Below are 16,589 nucleotides of genomic sequence, written 5' to 3' on the forward strand. Positions count from 1 at the left end.
TGTATCAAGTGAAGACCCTTAAGGGTCTTTAGTAGATTATATACCTTTCAACATAGCCATAAATTATCTGGACAGAGAGCAACTAACAAAAAGATAGCATTTGCTAGGAGTCATACGTTATTAAATGCAATAAGAAAAAGAAGTTTCCTGCAAAGGTCTTTGTAGAAAGATCACACTGATTAAAGGTATGCAATGGCTTCAATGCAACATGTAACTAGAACTCTTCAGATTAAAGAAGAAATTGTGTAAGTGGGACAAGAATGATTTCTGAAAAAGATGGGTGGCCCAGAAAAATTGTGTTGGAGAACACTTGTTGTTTCTCCTAATGCAAGAACTAGGGGAAATCAAATGAAACTACCAGGGACTAGGTTGAAAATTAACAAAAAGAGAGATTGCCTCCATAGTAGACAAGCTGTGGAGCTCTGCACCTTATGTTTTGGATATTGAAAGTTTACCTGGTTCAGAAAAGTGATTAGACAGGGGAAAAAATAGTATTCAACACAAAGTTACTGACTCTGGCTTGGTTGCAAGTTTATGGAGGATGAGATATTATAAAAGGGAACTACAGCTATATTCTAGTCCTGTTCTCTAAGCACCTGCTGTTGGCCACAGTTGAATACAATACAGCAGTAGGTAGATTTTTTGCCTGCCCCTTTACAGCTGTTCTTAGAATATTATAGGTAATGAATGGGTACAATTCGGTCTGTCAGTATAACTCATAACCGTTAATCTGCTGAGCAGGAAACGATCTAAACCAGCCATACATACACCAACGGCAGGTCTGTCACAGTGTAAAACTCCCATTTGACTTCAGCAGTAGAACAGGGTACTGTTCACGGTACACAGTGGTGCTTTCAGTGGAGGATGATGGACCTTAACAGGAAACACTCAGTACCAAACAGGGTCAGGCCTCAAAGCATAATTAGGTAGGAAGCTCTTATCAGATAATCTTTTGCTTTGAACAGATTGCGAAATCTCACTCAGGCAATTTGGCTGCTTTTACTTCAACAAGCACCAAAGTGAGGACAAAGGCAGGAACAGCTCTGCTGTAGGGTTCTGCAGAGTTCATTATTGCATCGTGTGGCTCAGAAAATGAGCTCAGTCTTGCTGAAGTCGAGGCTGATTTGCAATCACGCTGACTGTTCTGGATCTTGCTGCCTTTAAAAGGCAGATGCTGGCTGGAGTGGTAGTTTTGCATAAGCAGGTTTTGGAGTAGGTGAAGCAGACCTTTAGGGATCATCTGTGGTGTGTAATCCCCTTGAGAGCAACTGGATTCCCTTCATCTGTCACATTACCCCTCCAGATTTGAAATTAAAATAATCTAAGGAAAAGTCAGGGAAAGAAAGAAAGAAAGGAAAGAAAAGAAAGAAAGAAAGAAAGAAAGAAAGAAAGAAAGAAAGAAAGAAAGAAAGAAAGAAAGAAAGAAAGAAAGAAAGAAAGAAAGAAAGAAAGAAAGAAAGAAAGAATAAGATTTCACTTCATTAAATGATCTTGCAATGTATTTGGCAGCTTTGACAGGAAGTTTGCAGGGTGAAAAAAGAAAGAAAGAAAAATCCAGTGAAGTTTATGAGTGTTTTTACAAACTGTTATTCTCCCTCCTCCAAATCTCTGGCATCGCAGGTGAAGCATTGTGAAGCATTGTGCAGCTGGTATCTTAACTCACCATTCGCTCTCAGACTCTGCAGGGAGTGTCAGGCCATCAGCACTGATGTTCCGCTCAAAGCTGTGAAAACAAACCGCAGATTAGTTGGGCTGCTGACCAGGTTATTTAGTGCTAACCATTTTGTGTGCTCTTACATCTCAACGAAACAACTACCCTTTTCCATTCTTTTATTTGTGCATGCACTTATCAAGGAAAACAGTGTTTGCCAGGGGACATTTTATTAAATATTATGATTAATTTAAGAAGCGTTTCTTTGACTCTAGAATGCTAATATATTCTGCTCTTTAATTAAGAAGGGAAACGACACAGAAGACAAATATCAAAGTGCTAGTTATTTGAAATTACTTGATTGTCTGAAAGAAAGAGTTCTAGAAACGTTGGAGCCTGGTTCTGCCATTTTGAACAATTGTTCTTATATTGATAGCTTGGTTGTTTACAGTAAGGTCACTTGTGAAGTGAGTGCTATTTTGTAAAAATTAGTATTGGTGTATAGCATTTAAAATTAAGATATAAAAGTATGAGGTAGATGCTTCAAAGCTGAACATTTCTCTCTCCATTTATTTTTTCTCACCTTCCAGAAATGTTTTTAAATGATTTGTCAACTTGATTTGTCCTTTTTTTATAATTTAATATGTTTGTGGTTAGAAGTAATGACAGATGAATGAAGTAGAACAGTCATTTCTAGGGTGAAATCACAGGGAATTAAAGAGGAATTGTTACCCAGCTTTTTATTAAAGGCACTAGGGATCATGTTCTCTTAAAAGAAAACACTATGCAATGTACTTTGAAAATCACTTTCATTTTTTTTGACGTTTTAGAACTACAGCGCTTTCTAAAGGGTTGTCATTTGTTCTTAAGTACCGAGATTTAGCATCAACTTTGTATTTAGTGCAGCAGCAGAAAACATTGAGCTTGCCCTGGCTTTGTTGTGAATGAGTAGATGCTGTCAAGTTACTAATGCTTCAAGAAATTCACGGAGGTATTTATTCTGCTTTTGTTGTTTTAAGGTTTATGCTCTTTTTATTTTTCTTTTCGTCTTTATCCCCCCCCCCGAGGTTTCTGTTGAATTGTATACAGACAGTACTTGTTCGTAACTATCCATAGAAAATCTTGGCTAATAATACCATCATCAGTTGCTCTCAGGGACAGTATGATTTGCTATTACCACACACATATATGCTACAAGGTTAGTATTTATGACAAGCTTGACCCAACATTAATAATTTGCATCTCGTTCCAACATTAATAATTTGCATCTCGTTCAAGTGTTTGATTTCAAGCTGGCTTGGAAAGGGAGGACAAAAAATCCTCTCAAATACATCTCAAGCTTTGAATAGAATGGTAGATTTGTGTTCTCTGTGAAGAAAAATTGGCATGACAAATTGCCAAAAGATCCCCCAGAGTTGTGCACTAGCACTGGAGATCACATTTTATCCTTTCCCCATTTTGAAGCACTAATTTTAAGCTTTTGAACAGAGTATGCAAGTAGGAAGAAGAGATTACCACAGGAAGAAAGGAGTTAAAGAGGTGTCTTGAAATCCATTGCTAGGCTGCATAAATATTACTGTGGTTAATTCCTCCATATTTAGACATTCCTCACTCAAGTTATTTTTACTCATCAAGTTCACACTTCATACCTTAAAAGAAACTTTGAATAAAAGACTCTTGCTCAAGGCTATCTTAATGAACCTGAGATGTAAAGTCTAATTTTAAAAAGTAGATACTCTGACAGCACTTCTAAAACCAATACCTTATACACAGTCCTAGCTCAAAGCAAATGCTCCAGGAATAACTTGTTTACTGTTTATATATAAGCTCACTTCAAACTGTTACTCCTGGGGTGGAGAGCAGCTGGAGTAGGCAGGGCACACATTTGTTTTCTTTCTTTCCAATAAGATTATCTCAAAGGCATTTCTCCCCTTCTCCTCCTTTGCCTTTTTCACATAAAGCAGAATTAAGCACAGCTGTCAGGGAGCGGAAAGGTAAAACCTCATCTTTATGCAAACCTGTACCTTTTCATTAAACTAATTCACTTAAATCAGTGCAAAACTTGTGTAGACACTCTTATTTAGCTTTGAACCATCTGATTTGCAACTGACTACCAAACTGGAACAAGTGTACCTGCACAGCCTCTTATTCCTTTTTAATAAAACAAGTTTAAAACCATCAGCAAATCTTGAACATTCCAACAGTCACAGAGAACCAGCAGGCTCCGGCTTCTTTTCTCAGTGCTTTAATTTATCATGTGCTAAAAATCTGACAAACGAGTGAGGGAATGTCTGTTTATTGCTTGTAGGGTCTGCTGGAGCAGAGCTGTCTTAGATCACCCAAATCCCAAAATGCAGTGAAAAGACTCTGAAGTCCATGTCTTTTAAATGGTATATGTGTTGAATATTTAAGCTTTTGAACAGAGTATGCAAGTAAAAAGGAGAGATTACTTACAGACTACAGATTATAGTCTGAATTTCAGCTTTACCATAAATACATTTCATTAAGTTTCTCTGGCTATACGATTAGAAATGACATTACTAGATCGTTTTAAGGAACTCTTTCCTCTCTCCCCAGCTCAACCGGGGAATATATCACAAACGGAGCAATTGTGTCAAAGCTAAATTCATGCTATGAGTACTCTGGATGGCATCTGGGTGCTAGCATGCTGCTAGCTGAAGAAGCAGCTCCTCCCCACTTGACAGGGACTTCTCTGCACTCGCCCTACAGATGGCCTAATTACAAAGAAAGAAAAGAAGAATATTGTGGAGATGAAGCAGATGTTTGCCTCTGCCAGCTCCTCATTTTGGGCTGTGTAAAAGTGATTTTATTGTGAAATATGGAGGGACTCTCAGTCAGCCATGCCTCCTGGCTCTCTTCATAAGCAGGTGATGGTCCAGGAAAAACACTTGCTTTTGGCCGCCATCTTTTCAGGAGCCTAATGGAGTCCCCTCCATCATTTTAGGCTGAGGCTTTTTATGCCATGCGTTCATGGTCTGCTTTCTCCTGCATTAGGGCACAATCTTCAGGAGGTTTTCTCATTAGAGCACTAGGACTTTAATGACCTTTTTTTTCAGAGGAATGTTTGGCTGCTTCTGACGCTCAAACTGATAATCTCATTAAGGGATGGACTGTGGGATTGCTCATTCTCTGTCATAAGAACCAGAGATTTCGTTTTCCAGGTGGGCATATTCTTTACTTCTGCTCAAGGGGAAGTTTGTGTGAAGGTTCAAGGGGAAGTCCCCACATAGCTTTTCTCTTGTATCAAACTTGAGAAAATTATTTCCTTCCAACACGCTGGCTTTAAAGTGGCAACTTCCAAGTTATGAGGATAAGGAGAGGTGCTGAGTTCTTGTCTACTTATTATGAGAAGCATAATAGGTGTGTAACATCTTTTTCAGTGCTAAGGTCCCACCAAATCTTGAATGGAACTTTTCTACCTCTTCGAGCCACTTTTCACATGGGCAGTCCCTTCCAGTGTTGAAACCTTTCTACAATCTGTGTCAATTAGGTTTCTTGTATTTATACCAAAGATCAACTGAGATGACTATGCGCACAAGCCACTTCAGAATTCTACGTAAGAATATGAAATGCTATCTCACCTGGAAACTCCTGTGATTTGTCCAAATTGGGCAAAATTACATGAATTGTACTGGTTTGGGTGGACCAATTGCTCGTCTGCTGTTTCAGTCCTGGAAGAAGAAGCTGGAGCAAGGGATCAAGAAAGCAGGCTGGCATGGAGGGAGGACATTGATGCAAGTGAAATAGGGGGCAGCTAAAAGAGGGATGAAGCAAATAGTGCTGAAAGATGCTGGCAGAGAGTATTGGGGAAAAAATCTGAGCTTGTATCCTGACTGCAGTCATTGTGCAGTCTTACAGGTGTCAGACTTATGTGACTGATGAACCATCAGAACATGGTGAGGTGCATCCCAGGAGGCAGCTGCAGATAAACACAATAAAGACCTCTGATCATTCTGCAAGAAAAATGAAATAAAACAGAACAGGCAAGGCTTCCTGTATTCCTTAGCATTTGGAAAGGGCCTGTACTTTTACAGGGTTATGGCAGTGGTAGGAGCCCTGCTTGAAAACAACCGGGGTTGCCCTCTTAATTCCAGTCTGGAAAATGTTCATGCAATAAACCCAGAAAGACTTTTGCAAGTAAGGTAGTGAACATATGCATTTCTGAGGCAGAGCTGTGCTTTGGGGAGGAAAAATGTGTGTGTATGCACACACTTGTGTCAAGGTGGCTAGAATCATTACATCTCTGTGATGCCTATCTCAAAACACCTCCTCTAGGTTGTGTCAAACACTAATGAAAAAAGATAAAATCGGTCTGTCTGAGGAACACATATGAGAATGCTTGTGGATTTGACTGAATTTTGGTGATGGTTATTAGGATGTGTGTAGGAAAAGGAAGAGAGCACAAGAGAAAGAGCAAAGGTGTTGGTGGGAGTTGTCATTAAAACCAGACCAAGTTTCAACCTTGGCAAAGGAGATACTGCAATTCTGCTGTAATGAGGAAATTAAGTCAATAAAGAGTGCATTCTCCCAAAGTCAGAGGACTACAACACGAGCTTGTTTAGAATTATTGTTAAATTGTAGTACATTTCACAAAGAAATAGATGTGAACATTTCAGAAAGCAGTCATCAAGCACCTTGTTGTTTGCCAAGAAAAATAGGCAATTATGAACATTATGTCCAACTATGCATCATATCGGCTCCAATCAAAACCATTTAAATCCAGTCAAGCATTGCTTTCACACATAAAACCCTACCCTATGCTTGATTATACCTCAGCATACCAGGTATGCAGCCCAGGATGTTGGCCAATAACAATATTCCATTGTCTAGGAATTTTAATCCATGCATCTATATTTATAAATGTCATAAATTTGATTGCAAAAGATTACAATTATCAAACCCTTGCTGTTTTCACTTTTCTGTCCAAATCTGTTAAAAGGCCTTTGAAATTAAAAGCAAACAAATAAACAAAGTCTGATGAAAAGGGGGCACTCTCAAGCTTTTAAGTGAACAAACCGGACATAGAAAATGGCTTAGTTTTTCTACAGTTCTTTACCCCTCCCCAGGTGATGCTGCCTCTCAGCAGAGTAAAATTATTATATGGAGAAAATGGTTTAGGCTGCACATACCCAGACTGAGAAAAAATTGCTTCAATATAGATACACAGAAAACAAACAAACAAAAAGCCTTACAGGCACTTTTGTGGTCTCACAGAAACAATGAATTCTATTCCTCCTACTGCTCTGCTGTGGTAACTAATTAGCCCTTTTTTTTTCCTACAGAAGCCCTTTATATTGGAGACTTATTCTAAAAATGTGTCACTTGCTGGTATGCAAGCACCAGGTCATCTCAGCAAGTGTCAATAGCACTGGGAGTCTTAGCACAGTTGAGTGACCGGTGTTTTAACATTATGTCAATTTGACCTGCTGTGAGTATGCTATTGAATTTACAACACTGACAGCCCAACTGAAGTAGGGCTTTCCACACTTAAACTGAAACTGAGTTACTATTAGCAAACCCAGGAATTTTCTGCTTCCTAAAACAGCTGCTCAGGGGTTCAACCTTCTGGGTCTATACTGCCCAACCATCCACTGTATGAGCATTTCCTTTCACCTTTTCCATTCTATTTGCTTTTTTTCCCTAGTGCAGATTTCAGTGAGAGACACTTGCCTGATTTCTTTTGATAATAAAAATGATGGTTAAAATATCTCTGTCAAATATCTCTTTCCAAGAGCAATGTTGCTGTCAAACACTCCAGACAAACTATGTGGATAAATGCTTGACTCTTGAGTACAATGGCCATAGCTTAACTGAAAGTAAGATTTTTATCACTGGTATTAAAAATGACATGTATAATCTTAAATAGGAAAACAGAGAGATCAGATAGATTATGGCTGTCACTTCATGACCAGACATTCCAGGAATCTTCGAGAGACCCTTACCTAGGGAAAAGACATATACAGTAGCTGACAAAAAGTATTTTTTCAGATACTATCAAGGTGAGGCTGCACAGAGGTAGCTTATTTCATTTTATTGCAGCCAGTGTTGGAATGTACCTGCCAGAAACAGGAATGCTTCCTTCATTTAGACTGATTTATCATTACAAGAACTAACAGGGCTCCTTCATGAAATACTGGAGCTTAGCTCTGGCACAAGTCCAGCAAAGTTACACAACTTGCTTAACACCACAAAGGGTATAATGCTTCTATTTACCTTTAAAATAATGCCCACCATTTTTCACAGCATTGTACCAGAATTCAAGAATTAATTATACAACATATAGGGACAAAGGAGATTTTTATTTTTTTTTTTCCAGAAGAATAGAGAGAATAGGAGCTATATTTTGAAAAACCACCTGTGACCCCCAAAAGTTCAAGTAAGTACCTAAGATACAATTTAGACACCCGAGTTGAATTTCTTGGAAGGGGCGGTAGGCACCAAAATACCTTTGCAGTGTGCTGGCAGTAGACAGCTGGGTTCTTAGGCAGAGATTTAGGCATGAGCCACTCCCTCCTCACACCCACCTGCTGGATGACTTGCACCTCTACCTAATTTAGAGGAGTGCTATAGTGCTATCTTTTCTTCCCCTTAGGGCCCCAGAGAATTTCCCTAGTTATTTCAACTGTGTAGCCAGGTCTGCCTGTAAGCATCTGCAGAGTAGCCACTTTCTCTAAGACTCTTTCACGGTGGGTCCAGGATAAATTGGTATCAAATTAGGAGCTGGGTTAAGTAGATATTGTTGGCCACCTTTCACATGCTTTTTGCATATTGCATGTGTGTGTGCAAGGGGAACGTTAGTCTTACGCAAACGATGTTAGTGTAATCCAATGTGTCAGTGCTCCATGACTTTCTGACACTTTGCCTTGGTTCTCCCTCCATGCTTAACTCTAGCAACCTCATACAGAGTTTTTCTTCTCATCTTTGTGCAGTAACTGAGAATTTGCATTCAGAAAGATTTTAAGGTACCTAAAAATTACAGTTGCTTAAATTCCTTTGATTTTACCAGGAATTAATTAAGAGCTGGATGTTTGACTGTGTTTGTAGATCTGAGCGTCGGCAAGTGGTTAACAGCCATCTCAATTTGTGAGAAAAATAAAAGATTTATGAGAGTGTTTTTTGGGGCAATGTGAGAAAATACTTTGAGTGCTCCAAGAATCCTAATAGTACTGCACAGGCATTAATCTGATTTCACTTTTCAGTGTTGATCTCTATTCATAAATACATTAAATGTTCAGCAAATCAAACTCTGAATACTGTATTAGTTTAGAGCACAAACTAGGAACAACATGAAAAATGAACCTGGAGTGCTTTTTACTTGAACTTTGTATGTAGCTGTATTAAGATGCTGAATATTTCAAAGGCTGAAAGTATTTATAGCTTTTGACTTTTAACCATATTATATCCTTTGCCTTCTTGTCCTCAGCAAATGTCAAGTGGGTGTTGTGTGGAACTGAGAGAGACCAATCTTGGGAGAACATCCGCCTTCAATAAGTGGAACTCCAGATTACACAAAGCTGCAGGCATAAAAGCAGCTGCAAAAGCAAGTTCAGTCTGAAAATGGAACAATTTTCCTAGAAAAATGAACATAGAGTTTGAAGTAAGGACTTAACTGAAATCATCACGCTTTTAGAAAGTGTACTTTATATCAAACACTATTTGCAGTCAAATTAAATCTCTGATGCAGGTTTTAGTTTTACAATTTCCTATTTCCTTTTCCTAGAGTTGGCATAGTTATATAAAAAAGCCAGTCCAAATATGCACTCTGTTCCTGAGAATGATGATCTACCAAGTAAGCTTGAATGTCTGAGCATTATGATCTACGTAGGAAGCTTGAATTTCTTTGTGAATTCAAGTCATTCTTTTAAGAAAAGCATATAAGTGCTCTGAGCAGGATGTTTTTTCAGAGATGTAACAACTCCAAGGGACTGTATCTGACTTATCTCAATATAGGAGAGCCCAGAACAGGGGCTTGTTTCGTAATGCATGTACAGAGTGCAGAATGCAGGTGGTGACTTGAGGTGTGAAAGCTTGTATTATAAAACCTGCACCCACACATTCTGAAAGCTCAGCCAGGTTTATCAAAAGGTTAACTAAAGTTGTGAACCTTTCAAGTAAACCTATGGCTAATTTTGAGTGAGTGTTGACTGATTTACAGTTACATGTATCTGACATGCCAAGGTTCAGCTTTTTTCTTACTGTGTTACACTTGGAATTATTTTGGTTTATCTGAGCCTGGAACTCAAACTGAGTTTCATGAGAGACAACTCCCTAGAAACTAAAACCAAGGACACTGATAAAAATCTGAGGATGGAAGCTGCTAAGTTTCAGACAGGTCTGGATGCAGCAAAGCCTTCTTTTCTGCTTCTTTGAAATCCTGCAGTCTGCACTGAGATTAAAACCGAGATGTGTTTAATAGTTTTGACTGAGTGGAATGATTGACCTTTGAGAAGATAAGTGCAGAAATAACAAACAAATGCAGTTTGTCAAGAGGAGTTCTAAAATATTTAGCTGTATGTGTTCTACATCATGTTGCGAGCTAAAGTTTCTTTGTAAGTTTCTGGAGCACAGTTCTGCAGGAAAACTCATGACAGTGAATCCTTGGGGCCAGAAAATGGAAACAGCATGTCTAGAATACTCTTATGTCTTATCTAACTTTGGCTACCACAGCAAACAAAACACAGGTGTGGGACAGTAATGTGTAGCAGGCCCAGACCCACTGGTGACTGCTGATAGTTTTATGTCTCCTCTTGGTTTTGGTGTAACTTCATGCTTCAGACCTGGCTGGGCCATGTGGAGGCAGGTAGAGGGTCTACATTGCCACAGGGATGCACTGAGAGATGCCACATCACATTGTGCTGGTGTTGCACATAAATCCATGTCTCCTCTGCTCCCAGCCAAGAGCTGAACCAGGGCCTCCATGAGGCTGGGGGTGTCTCCCCTGCAGAGCCAGGAGTGAGGCTGAGCCTCCACCAAAGGGCAGGTCAAAGCACCTCAGGCTCTGCTCCACAGGCAGCAGAGAGAAAGGGGACGGAGAACAGCATCCTTTATTTTTTTCCCTAAAATAGGTATATCTGGGACTCCTGGAAAGTGAGAAATGCTCCCAGTTTTTGCAGCTTGACATAGCTTTGGTTGGGCTTCTGTTCTGAATTGCCCTCTGGAGGAATCTGTTAGTGTCCCATGATGATATGAGGATCCTAGGGAGTCCTGTGTTTCTACATAAGTATCCAAATAACATTCCTGAAGAGAGGTGTTCTCATCATCCTCCATTGCCTTAGTCTGTTACATAGTTTTATATAATTTTGTTTTACTATTTAAGTAGATTAAAAAGATAATAATGACCTTGGAGCCAGGTATGACAACTTTCACATTAAATTTTAGCCTCATGTCCTGAACCCTGCTCAGTCTATAAAAGGCACAAGTGAATATGTATACAATATGGAGTCTATTGTTTCCTGTCATCTGGAGTATGATTTTTATTGTTCTAGGTGATTGCTTTTTATGTCTAGCTTGAAATAGAGTTCTTGTAATTGTACTGTTTACTTCTCTGGAGAAGCCAGTTTGTTTTCCTATTCTCTTTTGAAATTTAATGAATTCCTTCATGAAAGGTGAGGAGCTGAATAGAAAAGACCTGCTTATGGGCCAGATTCTTCTGGCTATATGCATATATAGGTCCCCACAGTCTCAGCACACAAGGGTTTCTCTGCAGCAACATCAAAACATAAAGATCAAGAAGTAGCCAGGACATAGAGAAAATAATCACTAATTATTAAATAAATCAAGTAAGTACTAAATCAAGTAATTTGTACCAAAAATAAGCTGACTGTATGACAACTTATTTTTGGTAACTGTGGTAATACAGATAAAGGAAAAAGATTGGACTAGGTCATTTATTAAGAGATCTATAAAAACAGCGAGCAGATAGGTAAGTGTTGACATTATCTTTCACAGGGTGAACAAATGTCAGGTATATAATGAAATGAAAACCAACTGTGTTCCAACCTGGGTTTAAATGTTTGAAAAGGAACACCTTCATGATTTTCTTAATGTGTTTTGTTAATTAAGCCAGTGGGACGTGTGCTCCGAAGTCCCTCAGGCGTTGCTGAGTGTCCCCCTACGTCAAGCTGACAAACTTTATTTATGTGATTCAAAAAGCATACTAAATCCCACCCTGTGCTCCAAGAACCCTGTCAGTTATTTAAAGCTACAAAACTAAATAACAAAGACTCATGATTTGTAGTACATGCTCCAGGTCTACCCCCATTCTTCTTTCTGTCCATCTCAAATGTCTGTCAAAACAAGTAGGTCTGCAGTGCCACCTCAGAGGCACTGCCTGAGGTACCTAGCCCAAAAGCAGGGACACCACGCTAATGTGACAGCAGGGTGCATGGCAGGACGCTGTTGTGGGCGATGTGGGGCAGTGTGACGAAGCTGAGATGGGGCAGGCTTCGCGCTTTTGAGCTGAAGGCTGAGGAAGTGCTAAATAGAGCACTGTGAAGGACCGTGGGATGGATGTGGTGCATGATGGTGCCAGGAGAGGCATAACAAGGGCAGACCTCAACAGTGCGGAGATAGTCTTAAAGCATGGATATATATGAGTTTTACCAGCTGGAGAGGTTTTCACTGGGTGTTGACAGAGCTATTTAGCTCTGACCTTTCAAAGAAGGCCTATGTGAATGGGAAGCTTTTGTTTTTATGATTGCAATGGAAGGACCACTGACTAAGTAGATTTTGCTAGTCTTGTTTCTGACACACAGGCTGTTATATAATGAGTCCATATAGGACTCTGAGGGCACAGACAACTTTAAGTCTGATTTGAAAATCTCTGAGCTCTTGAATATGGCGGCTTGATTGAGTTTTTCATTCTGTAACTCTGTATCACATACTGTTTGGTAAAGTTAAATATTTGAATGGATTAAACCGACCTCTGTCACAGCAACTAGTAGAATGACTAACAGCTATAACATTGTGTGGATATGAGATAGAATGACAGAAACACACAAAAAAAGAACTGAACATGACATGAGGTGTTCTACCCATGGCTCTTTTTTTCTTTGCTGGAGCAGCCACCCTCACCCTTGCCTGAAGAACCCAAGAAAGGAGGTACAGAGGAAAGTCTCTGCTCTTTGGTTTCCTCATAGGAGACCATCAACTGCATTATAGGTTTGGGACCACTATACCAATGAATTAAAAGGGCCTGAAAATATTCCCAGGCTCTGACTGCTGGCCCGAAAAACAGACCACGTTCCTGCTAATAAATTCCATCATTCTCTGAAATTAGGTGGCTGCATGAAAAAGTGCCTGTTGGAAATGGTCCTGGGAATATTTATAACCCTGAGATGGTTTGGGAAATTTCTGAAAGAGTGCTAGATGGCATGTGTGACAACAGTGTGCCAGGAAATGGCTTGAGAATTCAGGGAACGTCTATATTAGGGAAAAGGCCCAATAAGAACAGAATTATGGAAGAAAACGTCTGGTGCTGAGGATCACATCCACACTGACATTCACACTCTTTGTATTTCAGATAGTTTTACTGTTGCCTAGCTCTAGTCTGCTCCTGTGGACAGAATGTCCATTAGCAGTCAAAGTGCATTAGATGCCCTCTGAGACTGCTTCACCAGGTTTATTTTTATCTGAAAGGAATTAATTTTGCACATTCCAAATGTGGTGTGAACCAAAATGCAGGAAGTGGGAACTACTAGGAGATTTACTTCAGAAGTGCCTCCTGATCTGAACTAAAATGCTACCACAGATACACTCAGAGGCAACTGTGTCCCAGTGTCTGAGAACATTCCCAATCACAGTTTAATTTACCAGTTCACCCAGTGCAATTGCACATAAAAATTGTGTGAGGCTTTGGCATGTTAAGAGGAAATTGGATTTAAAATTTTATTGCTAATATTGAGTAAATCTCTACTGAATGTTTGAACTGTCATTCTTCAAGTGCCTAGAATAAATTTGGGAAAGTTTGCAAGCAGACGCAAAAAGCACAACTGTTATATATAGACTGTGTTCATGATGTGTTTTAAATGTGGCTTGCTAGCATATATGAGAAAGGAAAAGAAGGAGTGGGGGGAGAAACAGAGAGAGAGGTTGTGAATGTTAAAAGGAAAGGGAAAGGCCTAAGCAGGATTTCTTCTTCTTATAGATTAGAAAAATCTTCACAGTGAATTTACAACCAAAATTTCCAGTCCTGACTAAAGCAAGTGATGTTTGTCATGCTGTATCTGTAGGTCTCGAGCTTTAATTACACCACATTATCTTTCACTGTAAGATCTGGACAGCAGTTGCCTTTAGGTTGGAATCCAAACTGATAAGGGGCTTTTTATCACCACACAGTACATCAGACATAGTTTGTAAGGAACAGATAGTCATCTGCTGTACCAACCTGCCTATTCTAGTTGAAGTTGCCTCCAGGGAACAGATACCAGAAACTTTACATTTAAAACACTTAAAAAGAAAGATTCCTGGCAAATGTGACGGCATAAGTGGTATTTAAAGAAGAGCTGTGTAATATAGTACCTAAATCATTTTATAGTCCCACTGCTATTTTAGTATGCTAGTAGGATATCTGAACCTCTTGCTCTTGACTTGTACCTTGTCTGTAATGATGTTATGCATAATGCAGCAAAAGGAATTCTTCATTCCTGAGCAGGGGAACAGAAGTGAACAGAAGTGCTTTTTACAGCTCATCTCTTATGGATCAAAGAAAAGCTCAAACTTGCCTTATCATGTAAGTGAGGTTAGCGTCCTTGAGCTTTACTGTTACAGCTATACATGCTTATCCCATAGTTTTTGCTATGTTTGTGTTAACTGAAACTGCACGTCTATAGATTGTATAGGCTTGATTTCTGCTCTTAGTTATATGTCCAGTGTGTTTTAATGTCTATTAAACCCACATATTTTTAGGGATTATTGTGAAATACATGCAGAAATGATTAAAAAATGGATGGGGAAAAAATGTGCTAAAACTGACTAAAAAAAATTCTCATAACAGAAATAGTACTAGGAGGAAAAAAAAAAGATTAAAAAAAAGAAAATCCAAATACTGGAAAATTTTTCGTTTTGTGTACACTTGTGATATTTTTATTTCCCCTACTAACGTTTGTGCTTTCTGTATTTGTAAAACATATCTTAAAAACAGTATAGATACAAAGGCTGAAAGCTGGGAAATGGATCCTTATTGTGGTCATATGGTTAAAATGAATGAGGTATTTTGTTGCTTACTATACATACATTTCCATCTGAAGTGTTTTATATCTTCATTTTATATTGTGTATGTGAAGCACAAATCATATAAGTGATAGGATAAGTGCTTTTTGGTGTTAATCAACCTCATAAATGCTGTTTTAAAAACAAACAAACAAACAAAAGGCACTGTAATGTTTGACCTTAGTGCCTTTTGGTGGTGATCTAGTACATTATGTGTCTGGACTTCATTGTTTGTCTCATTTAGATTTCAAGGTTTTAGGGCAAAGTGTATGTTCCATCTGGGTTTTGTGTCTTGCTGAGCAGCTTGACAGTTTCTACTAAATCATAATAATTAGAACAGCAAAAACTGTAATTGGTGTCTTTGAGAAAAACAATGTGCCATGAAGCTTCACCCACGGAACGGTCAATATATACTTTCTTAACTGAATAGAGACATAATAGCCAAGAAACTTCTTATTTCTAGTCATGCACTTACCCCTTCTCATCAAATCTATCTTGTGCTCTCGTTGTAGGAAAATTGTTAAACTGGTTGAGTGGTTGTGCTGCTATTGGCATCCTAGCTTTCCAGCCTACAGCTTTTACTTTCTTGCTAGTTCAGCACTACTTCAAAAGAGCGTTCCTTTTCCAGGAAAAAATGCCTTAGAAGGGATCCTGGAAATGCACTCTGGGCGTATTCACGTATTCAGCTACGCTCTACTTTCATCTGTTGTTTTTTGTTAATGGTATGAGCCAGTATGAGCCAGTTCTCATCCCAAAGCCATGTAGCTATGTCAGAAACTCAGGCAGAAGTTGTAATAAATCAGGACTTGCATTAAAATATGGGTCCAGTTTCCCAAAGAGCTCTGAGACTGGAGATGTCATTCTCCCTGCTTTATTTGGACCAACGGTCAAAAGTAGTGTGGAAGTGACTACTTAGAAATTCACCATGATTGAGTCAAGGATTGGCATACTGTGCTGGTGCCAGCTTTCTATCAGCTTTCAGGCCTGTTCTGCACTGACAGATCTCTGGATTTGGATTCCCAAACTGTGGTATTGTCTTCTTCCATGATGCTTAGAAAAGAAACAGTGGGTGCCTACTTCATTATTCATGTTAAATATTTACTTAACATTGCCAAAATTAGTGATAAAAAGAGAATCTTTACTTCAATGGGAAAATTATACTGGCAGTAAGCTTTGTTTGTAACAGTAAATCAATATTTGTCTTACCAGTGTATGCTGCCTGGTTTTCTGTAAACTCAGAGAGGTAGAGGTTGGTAGTGGAAAGGCAGAGTAAGTTTTAGCTCTCTTCTAGAGTAAAATGGCTCAGATCTTGGTTAATTTTGCCCATGGATGGCCTGTTCTTTCCTTCTGTTACTTGTACTGGGTTTTGAGCCTGTGAACAAAAATATTTTTGAAGTCGCTTCTATTCTAAGTCTTATTCTGGCATTCAGCTACTTGGACTTTCTGTTAACACTAACCATCTCTGTACAAACAGGAACACTCTTTATATGGTTGTGTTCTGGCATCATTAATACCATTACGAGTTTTGTTGTTGCCTGAATACAGACAAGATTTCACCTTTGCTCCCAAAAATGCTATGCAAATCCCTCTCAAGTTTTCATTTTCTTATGTATTTTTTAAAGTCTGCTGAACATGTTTGGGCTGGCATAAACATGGGTATGCCATAAACACTGGACTGGTTAAAGAAAATATACAGGCTGGCATGAAT

The sequence above is a fragment of the Athene noctua genome, chromosome 1 (genome assembly GCF_965140245.1).
Source record: "Athene noctua chromosome 1, bAthNoc1.hap1.1, whole genome shotgun sequence".
Lineage (NCBI taxonomy): Eukaryota > Metazoa > Chordata > Aves > Strigiformes > Strigidae > Athene > Athene noctua.